Here is a 9,521-nt window from a genome sequence, read left to right as displayed (position 1 = left end):
GAGGTCTAGCAAAACCAGCTTAAGCAACAGCATTAAGCAATCCTGGATTTTCTCTCAAACAGCACTGCCCTCTTAATTCCGCTTTTTTAAAACATTAGTTTTAGTTATAGAGGTAAGTGTTCAGCTAATGAGCAATAGATCTCTTTCACAGAATGTTCTTTTAACTGTGGGAATTTCTTGCATGATTAGAATACTGGCCTGCTGTAACTGGTGGGGAAAATGGCAGAGCAAATTATGAGAATCTGAAAAGTGCTGAAAACATGAAGTAATGAAAAGTCAAAATAAAGAACTCAAGTAAAGAGACTGGTAGAATAGAAAAGAATACCACCCTACTGGCAAAGAAAAACAAAAGTAAAATCTTCCAAGTAGATATAGGTCTCTAAAATTTGTTTGATGAAGTTCGGTAAGCGCTCACATTTGCGAACTGGTAGGGAAGGTAAGTGGATCCCACCACTGCACAGGATGAGTTATCACCATTATGCTGATGATGTACAGTTATGTATCTCTGTCCTAGGTGAAGTGAGAGATGCTGTTGAGGTTCTTTCGTGGTGTCTGGAGGCTGTGGAGGGCTGGATGGGAAACAATAGATTTCAGCTGAACCCTGATAAGTAACTGTGGGTGAGACCTCTGTATCTAGGTGTTTATCATCTTTGAATGGAGTTGCATTACCCCAGGTACGCTGTGTAAGCCGGAGGTCTTCTTGGATTCATGACTTCTATGTAAGGAGCAGATGGCAGCTGTGACTAGTAGAGTCTTTGCTCAACTCAGTGTTGTGCACCAGTTAAACCCTTTCCTGGATAGGGAGTCTCTCTCCAGTCACTCATGCCCTAGTCATCTCCTGTTTGGACTATTGCAACAAGCTCTACATGAAGTATCTGGAAGCTTCAGCTGGTACACAATGTACTATGAGCTATATGGGTGGCCAAAGAAAAGCATGTGTAACACCTCTGCTCCGGGAACTGCATTGAGTACCAGTTTGCTTCTGAGTCAAAATCAATTTGTTGGTTGTGAACTAAAAGCTCTACGTGGCACAGGGCCAGGCTACCTACAGAATTGGGTTCATCCCATTACATAGGCCCATCCCGCCCAGTCAGACAGGGAAGGTATATTGCAGAGCTAGTCAGGTGAAGAATTCTGACTGACTGGATCTAGGAAGAGAGCTTTCTGTGCCATTGCCCCTGCCCTATGGAATATTTCCTCCCTCCCCAGAAGTGAGGCAAATCCCCACCTTTCTGGCTTTCCGAAAAGGACTTAACCATGGTTCTCCAGCCTCATGTGGGGAGCACAAAGGAGCATGGAGCTGTGGGGCTGGTTGGTGCCATGAAAGCCCTCACTTTGCTTCCATTCAATAATTTTTAACAGGGCGTTATTATTCCTGTTTCCTTTAAAACTGTTAATTCTAATATCTTAATTCTAACATTTTAATATTTTGACATTTATTGCACATTGTCCAGAGTCCCTCTTTGAGGGAAATTGGGGGTTCAGAAATGTGAAAAATAAATAAACCAAATTAAGGATTAATTAATGTGTTAAAAGATTCTGAAGAAGCACACAGTCAGAAAAAAAAAAGAATTATTCTAACAGTAAATTTTCTTCATCTGAAGCATAAAACCCTATTTTTAACTCTTGCTCTTCCTAATGAACTATATGTTGCAAGAAAGAAGAGGAAGAAAAAATAATAATGAGCAAATTTAATGGCATTGCCTTATGTCGTTCTCAAAAATGGAAAAGATTGAAATCAGGATCAGTCCTATCAAATCTGGATAGCAAACTTGAACGTCAACATTTTTCTCCTCTATTCTATAGGAGAATTTTTGTAAAAGGTGACTCAAACCACTTTGAGAATCTGGAATGTTTTACATGCTAAAGGTAGCACCACTTCAGCCCATATTAACTTGCTCCTCCCTAACACAATGTTACATACTGTATATTTCCCACACTGATGCCATTTGTAGTGGTGTAGTACAAGGCGATAGTGATATAAACCACTTTTTTCTGTGCACATATACAACATACTTATCCAAAGGAAGCAAACCGTGTGCAACTTAGCAAGCTTTGCATTGTAAATCCCTTCACATGTCTATGCTAAGAAATTACTTAGCAAGCTTTGCAGATTGCATTATAGTATTGTAAATCACTCTCACCTTTGAGCGTTTTATCCTACTTGTCCCAATTAAGAGAAGCAGGACAGCATGAGTTTCCAGATCAGATGCTTAGTGAGGTCAGAGAAAGCAGTGGCAGCCTATTAGAAGTCTCCCATAAACATATTGTTAGCAAATTATTTGACTGAGTTGTAGCAAAATATCAGAAACAGTTTTAAAATAGGGTTATGTGACCTCCTGAGGGCTTGGGCAGGACAGGTCTACCTGATCTCTAGTTGCCAAAGGAGAAGTTGATCTACACTCAGTTTCAGAACAAGAAGCAGTTAAAAAGTGAAACAGGATGGGCAAGGACTAAGGTGTAATGGTTCATCTATTTGATTGATATCAGATACCCAGTTTCTACTCCATCTGCAGCAGTAGTGGGTTCCGGATCCCGTTGCAACCGGTACGTTGCAACAGGGCTGGACGTGCACCTCCGCGATGCTCCAGCTGTTCGGCGTGCGCATAAGCCCCGTAAGGTAAGGATGGTGGGTGGGCGGGTGCGCGGGTGGGCCCTTCGGAGCACCATACCGGAATGGTACCCGGTGCTCCCAGTAGGCACCAGTACGCCCGTACCGGGGCGTACCGGTCTTTTCCCACCACTGATCTGCAGCCACAGCAGCTCATGTGGTGACTTTCAGCCTATCTCACAGGATTGAGCCACGGTGGGGCAGCGGTTAGAATGCAGTACTGCAAGCTACTTCTGCTGACAGCCAACTGCAGTTCAGCAGTTCAATTCTCACCAGCTCAAAGTTGACTCAGCCTGCCATTCTTCCAAGATGGGTAAAATGAGGACCCAGATTGTTGGGGGTCTCTTAGACAGGACTGTTAAAGCATTGTGAAGCGGTATATAAGTCTAAGTGCTATTGCTATTGTTGTGAAGAAATATAAGAGGATGGAGCACTATGTACATGCTTTGAGTTTCTGAACAAAAGATGAGATATAAATAATCTCACCCTAGGTATGAAAGCCAGGTGGATGATGTCAGTCTGATTCGATCAGTCATTCTCAGTCCACCCTACCTCACAAGATTGTTGTTTTGGAGGAAATAGGAGCAGGAAGGAATATTAGATATGTTTGCTGTCCTGAGTTATTTATAAAAGCAATTAAGATAGGATTTAAAAATACTGTTTTCTTTAAAAATTCAATAAAATTGTTTGGACGTTTTACCTTGGTTTGAATATATTGTACCTGAATCCTAAAGATCTTATTGGCTCCTAACTGGCCACCGGGTGGCAGTACCCCCTCTACTCCATCCCACAAGTCAGAAGGGCGTTGTGGAAGAAAGCTGATCTTCTATTCATTCATCACCTAAAACTGGATCAGACCACAATATAATGCAAAATGGAGAGCCTTTGCTTGGAGCAAACACAACAAGCAATCTACTCTCCAGAAGCAATGAGTTGCAAAACTCAAAAATGCAGGAAAGATGCAAGAAAAAATCTGAATCTCTTGGGTCAGCTCTTTCAGGCTCATTTCTTATGAACAAGCACTGTAGTGAGGGGGGAAATCATTAGATGCCCTTCAGGTGCTGGAAACTGTAGGCTTCATAAGCTCCAACTAATATGATCCTTACAAGGACATTATAGGAACTGTAGTTCAAAGCATCTGCTAGATAGCAGGGCAGGGCCCCTAAAGTAATGGAATCTAAAGCATATGGATACTGTTCCATGTGATAACTTCCATAAATTAGTGAACCCCAGAAAGGTTCACAAACCTACATTTCAATAACTGACCTCATAGCTTTCCAGAAAGTTTGTGCTCACATTAGTTTGAAACTAGAGAACTAGATAGGAGAAAAGTATCTACAGAGATATATATGAAATGGTTGTTGGCTTGATAGGATAGGGCAGATACATTAATACAGAAGAGAAATATTTACCTAATTGACTGGAACATTGCTACCAAAATACAATAATTTATATATCTGTTGTCTCGCTGTTCTACGATTGTTTCCACACCATGTATTTAGTGTTAAAATACCATGATTCATTCATTTACATTTTGTAGAAAGTTAAGAACAGCATTGTCCTTTTTGTGACCCTCCTGAATTACAGCTATAAGATCTGACCTGCAAAAGTCTCTAGACAATGGCTAGATGTCAGCAAATGTCTGCATTACTTTGCTGCCATTTAATGGTCATCCAAATTTGGAATCTGAATGCTTCTCTGACTTGGTTCCTTTTCTGTAAAAAATCTTACATTTTTTTTTGGAGAAGTGTGGATACCTTTAGTACAATAATTTTGCTTTTTAAAGAAATTACTCTTTAAGTAGCTGACTCATTATAAATGCTTAACTTCAACTAACCTTACAAGTACACACATACATTTGGTAGTTATGTTGAATGAACTGATACAACAAGCAGATCTGTTCGATATATATTCTAAAATAAATAAACGAAATGTAGGGATAAGCAGATTCATGTATATCCATTCTATTGTGTTGTCCATATTATTGGGGCAATAATGTCTGGCCTGTTACATATTCTTTTAATTCATGTTTTTTCCACAGCAAGGCCAAACAAGAGCAGATGGGAAGGAAGGTACCTGTCAACCCTGAAGTTAGTTGAACAGTACCATTATCTTCCTCTGGCCAAAGAATGAGTGCCAAAACTACACCCTGACATTGCCTTACCCTCAGCTCCATACCTCATAACATGCTGATGGGATAACAAGAAAAAATATGCATGCGTAGGCCTGTGAGAGATTATGTGAGGGCACCAGTGGTGGGTTTCAAAAATTTTTAGAACCTCTTCTGTAGATGTGGCCTGCTTTGTGGGAGTGGCTTGCCGGTCATGTGACTGGGTGGGAGTGGCCTTGCTGGCCATGTGACCAGGGGGGTTGCCAGCCATGTGACTGAGTGGGAGTGGCTTGGCAGTCATGGGACTGGGTGGGTGTGGCCAACTTGTAAAATGTGGTGAAACTCACTTAACAACGCTCTTGCTTAGCAACCAAAATGTTGGCTCAGAAACTTTAGCATTTGAAGCACGCAAGTCTTAAAGCTGTCAAGTTACAAGACCGTTGCACCCCTAACCCTTTAGAAAAAAAACCCAGGGGTGTTCAAACTTGACAGCTTTAAGACTTGTAGACTTCAACTCCCAGAATTCCTCCTCTCGCTCTTCATCTTGATGATGTGCGTACAGGCGGGGGGAGGGAGTTGGAACCGGTTCCAAACGGCACTGTAGATTTGAGGAACCTCTTCTATAGAAAAGGTTAGAACTGGCAGGAACCCACCCCTGGAGGGCACCAAGCCATTAAAATGGCTTGGCTATAAGGAGCCAGGGTACCCTCTTTATAGGTTGTTGTAATGGTTTTCAAGATAAGGTATGTGACTCACTTTGACATTTGAAAACATTGTGGTTGTTATTACAGTTATTATTTTCTAGTTTACTAAGAAAGTAAGACCTTAGCTATATTACAGTCCAAATTGACTGTAAGATTGAGAAAGGTTGCTATAAATCAAGCAAATATTTTAGAGACCTTCAAGTTTCATTGTCTCTTAAGGCATCCGCAAAGCCATTCATTGTTTATAAAAATAGTTTAATTATTTATTATTCTCAAGATTTTCCTGCTTGCTTAAAAACAGCAATTATCCTATTTTTTTTCCAAAGAACAATGAAAAAAAAAAACTAATAGTACCAGTACTAGAAAGGAAGTATTATTTAACAGGAAATATACTGTGACAAAGGGACGTGGTGGCTCAGTGGCAAAGACACTGAGCTTGTCGATCAGAAAGGTCGGCATTTTTGTGGTTTGAATCCCTAATGCCATGTTATGGAGTGAACTCCCATTATTTGTCCCAGCTTCTGCCAACCTAGCAGTTCGAAAGCATGTAAAAGTTGCAAGTAGAAAAATAGGAACCACCTTTGGTGGGAAGGTAATAGTGTTCCGTGCACCTTCGGTGTTTAGTCATACCAGCAACATGACCACAGAGGTGTCTTCGGACAGCGCTGGCTCTTCAACTTTGAAACAGAGATGAGCACCGCCCCCTAGAGTCCGGAATGACTAGCACATATGTGTGAGGGGAACCTTTGCCTTTACCTTTATACTGTGACTGGAAATATTGCAATAAATATTTAAATAATTCCTATCTTCAATTTATTCAGGGAAGTATCTAGATTCCATTATTTTCACTTCTAAATAACTAACCATTTAGAATTAAATAATAGGGGATATTGTTGCATTTCATGCTCAGTCTACTGTGAAAGGATATGATGGGAATATTGCATTATTATCAGAACAGCACTGTAAGACTCTCATCAATGATATTTAATGATTCTACTGCAGGATCATAGCCAAAAAGTACATTATCATAAAACACCATAATTACCTACATTAGCCATTAGGTTAAAAAAGAAGAATCCATCAAAGGTTTTTTTTTTTTTGAGGCAAGAGTTGTGGCCAGCTGTGAGTTCTAGTCCCACCTTTGACATGAAAGCCAGTAGGACAGGGGTGTCCAAACTTGGGAACTTTAAGACTCGTGGACTTCAACTCCCAGAATTCCCTAGCCACCCATGCTGGCTGGGGAATTCTGGGAGTTGAAGTCCACGAGTCTTAAAGTTCCCAAGTTTGGACACCCCTGCAGTAGGATGACCTTGGGCCAGCCATTCTCAGTCCAACTGAGGGTTGTTGCTTTGGGAAAAATAGGAAGAGGAAGGAGTATTAATTATGTACACAGCCTTGAGTTACTTCTAAAGTAAAAAAGGGCAGATCAAAATTGAATAAATAAATAAAAATAATAATAGAGAATTTCTTTTTACTTAAAACTATTTTCAAGTAAATATTTTCACTGCTTTCACCAGCTCTTTCCTGTGTCTGTAAGAACAATACAGAATTTAGAGTAATTTAAAAATTAGAGACATTAGTACATGCAGTAAACTTCACAGATGATTGGTGGTCTGTATTGTTCAATGACATTACCAGTTATAATAACATACAAATAATGCAGACAGAATGAACATATCTACATAAAATTATTTACATACACATAAAGTTGCAGATTCATACATAAGCCCAAGTCAGAGTTGAAGTTTATTTCTTGTACCTCTCACTCTTTCCTTCATATTCAGAAAGCTGAATATCTGATATGGGACAAGATTCAGCATCACTCATATAAAAAATATTTCATTCCTCTTTTTGTTACAGGGCTTTCAAATTTGGTGCCTGCAGTTGGAATCCTCTCCAAAGGAAATTGAGTAAAGGTACGGAATGTAATTCCTACAGTAATTCCTATTACTGATGGGAAGATGAAGCCTATTGCATTTGTTTGAGGGGCTAATTAATTAACAGTCCCTTCCTTGTGAGCATCCCAATCTCATTAGTAAAGGAGACATCAAGCATTTTCGTGGGCAGGTCTGAGGAGATGAATTAGAATAGATTTTTTAAAAAAGAAAGTCAGAGTCAGTATGACTAAAAATCTATTCAGTACCTCTAAGATGTAGCTATCGTGTTTCCCAGAAAATAAGGCAGGGTCTTATTTTCTTTTGACCCCCCCCCAAAAAATAAGTGCTTGGCCTTATTTTCGGGGAGGTCTTATTATTTTTGAAGTGCAGGAGGTGGCGAGTGTGGTCACCTCATGGCTGCTGCTGTGTTGCAATATTTTTGGGGATAACTTATTTTTGAGGAGGGCTTATTTTAGCACATGCACTCAAAAGCCCGATTGGGATTATTATCCAGGGAGGTCTTATTTTCAGGGAAACAGGGTATTTACATTTTCTACTCTTGCTCAAGCCAGAGCTTGTTGAAGTTGCAGTGGCAGCCAGCAGGAACTTCTTATGCCTTCAAAGTTGAAGCAGAAGATCTTCCGGGCTTGGAGCTTCAGATTTTAGAGGAAGAGAAGCTGATTTTGTAAGCGCTTACTCTTCCTGACTCCACAAATAGCTAGTGCATGATCAGTGGTTGTTCTAAGAGTTCTCTATGAAGTCATTATAGATGATCCTACCTGTGTGCACTTGGTATACAGGTGGTGGATTATAATGACAGGCCCTATTTTCAAGCAGACTGCTATAACACAATATCTCAAATCAAATCTTTATTATGATCAAAGATCAGCATAAGGAGGGTAGGTACAAGAAATTAAAAGGCATAAAATTAGGAATAAAAAAGGTAAAATAAAAATGAAGATCAAAAAGCAGTTTAAAGGGGGTAGGATATGTAAATGTAGAATAGAATAGAATAGAATAGAATAGAATAGAATAGAATAGAATGGAATGGAATGGAATGGAAGGGAAGGGAAGGGAAGGGAAGGGAAGGGAAGGGAAGGGAAGGGAAAGAAGAGAAGAGGAGAGGAGAGGAGAGGAGAAGAGAAGAGAAGACAAGACAAGACAAGACAAGACAAGACAAGACAAGACAAGAGAATAACAGAGTTGGAAGAAAACTTAGAGGTCTTCTAGTTCAACCCCATGCTCAGGCAGGAAACCCTATACCATTTCAGACAAATGGTTGTCTAATCTCTTCTTAAAGACTTCCAGTCTTGGAGCATTTATACCTACTGGGTGCACTGATTAATTATTCTAACTGCCAGGAAATTTCTTCTTAGTTCTAGGCTGCTTTTCTCCTTGATTAGTTTCCACCCATTGCTGCTTGTCCTGCCCTCAAGTGCTTTGGAGAATAGCTTGACTCCAGGGGTGGGTTCCAGGCACTACTGTCGGTTCACTTGTGGGCACACTGCATGCATGCACTTAATACGTGCTGCGTGTGCATGCGCAGAGCAATAAAAATTGTTCTGCGCATGCGCAGAAGTAAAAAACAAGATGGCAGAGCCTACGGCGCCACCCGCAGAAGCAATTTGGGGGTGTGGCAGGCCTGGGTTGCTGCCGGGACCAGCAACCCAGGCTGCCAAACCACTACTGGTTTGGCTGAACTGGTCCAAAGCGGTAGGAAGCCACCCATGCTTGACCCCCTCTTCTTTGTGGCAACTTCTGAGATGCTATCATGTCACCCCCTAGGCCTTGTTTTCATTAAACTAGGCATACCCAATTCCAGCAACCATTCTTTAGGTTTTATCCTCCAGTCCACAAACTAAACCTATCATAATACAGAGCATTCTATAATGACATACTCCTTAAAAATAGTTATCTTCTGACAAATTTTAAGTGCAGCTGCACCAGAACATGTTGTGTTGGGGTTGGTATCTTAGAGTAGCAAGGAAGTATAGAATTGTCCTATGTATGGAGTGCCATTCCCTCCCATTTATGTTCCCCAACATTTGATATTTAAACAGTAACTGATTCCAGCCCTGGAGCTACGATTTGCCACCTATATACAGCATATCTCAACCAAATAGTAGCTAGGATTATAGTCAGTCAATCAATATTTATTGCTGCTATTAAAAAGATGGTTCAATGGAAAATATACCAATCTAGTTTTAAAGTAGATTTAA

This window comes from Natrix helvetica, assembly GCF_964273705.1.
Source record: "Natrix helvetica genome assembly, chromosome: 5".
NCBI lineage: Eukaryota > Metazoa > Chordata > Lepidosauria > Squamata > Natricidae > Natrix > Natrix helvetica.
The sequence above is the reverse complement of the archived record's forward strand: the minus strand, read 5'-3'. Positions refer to the sequence as shown.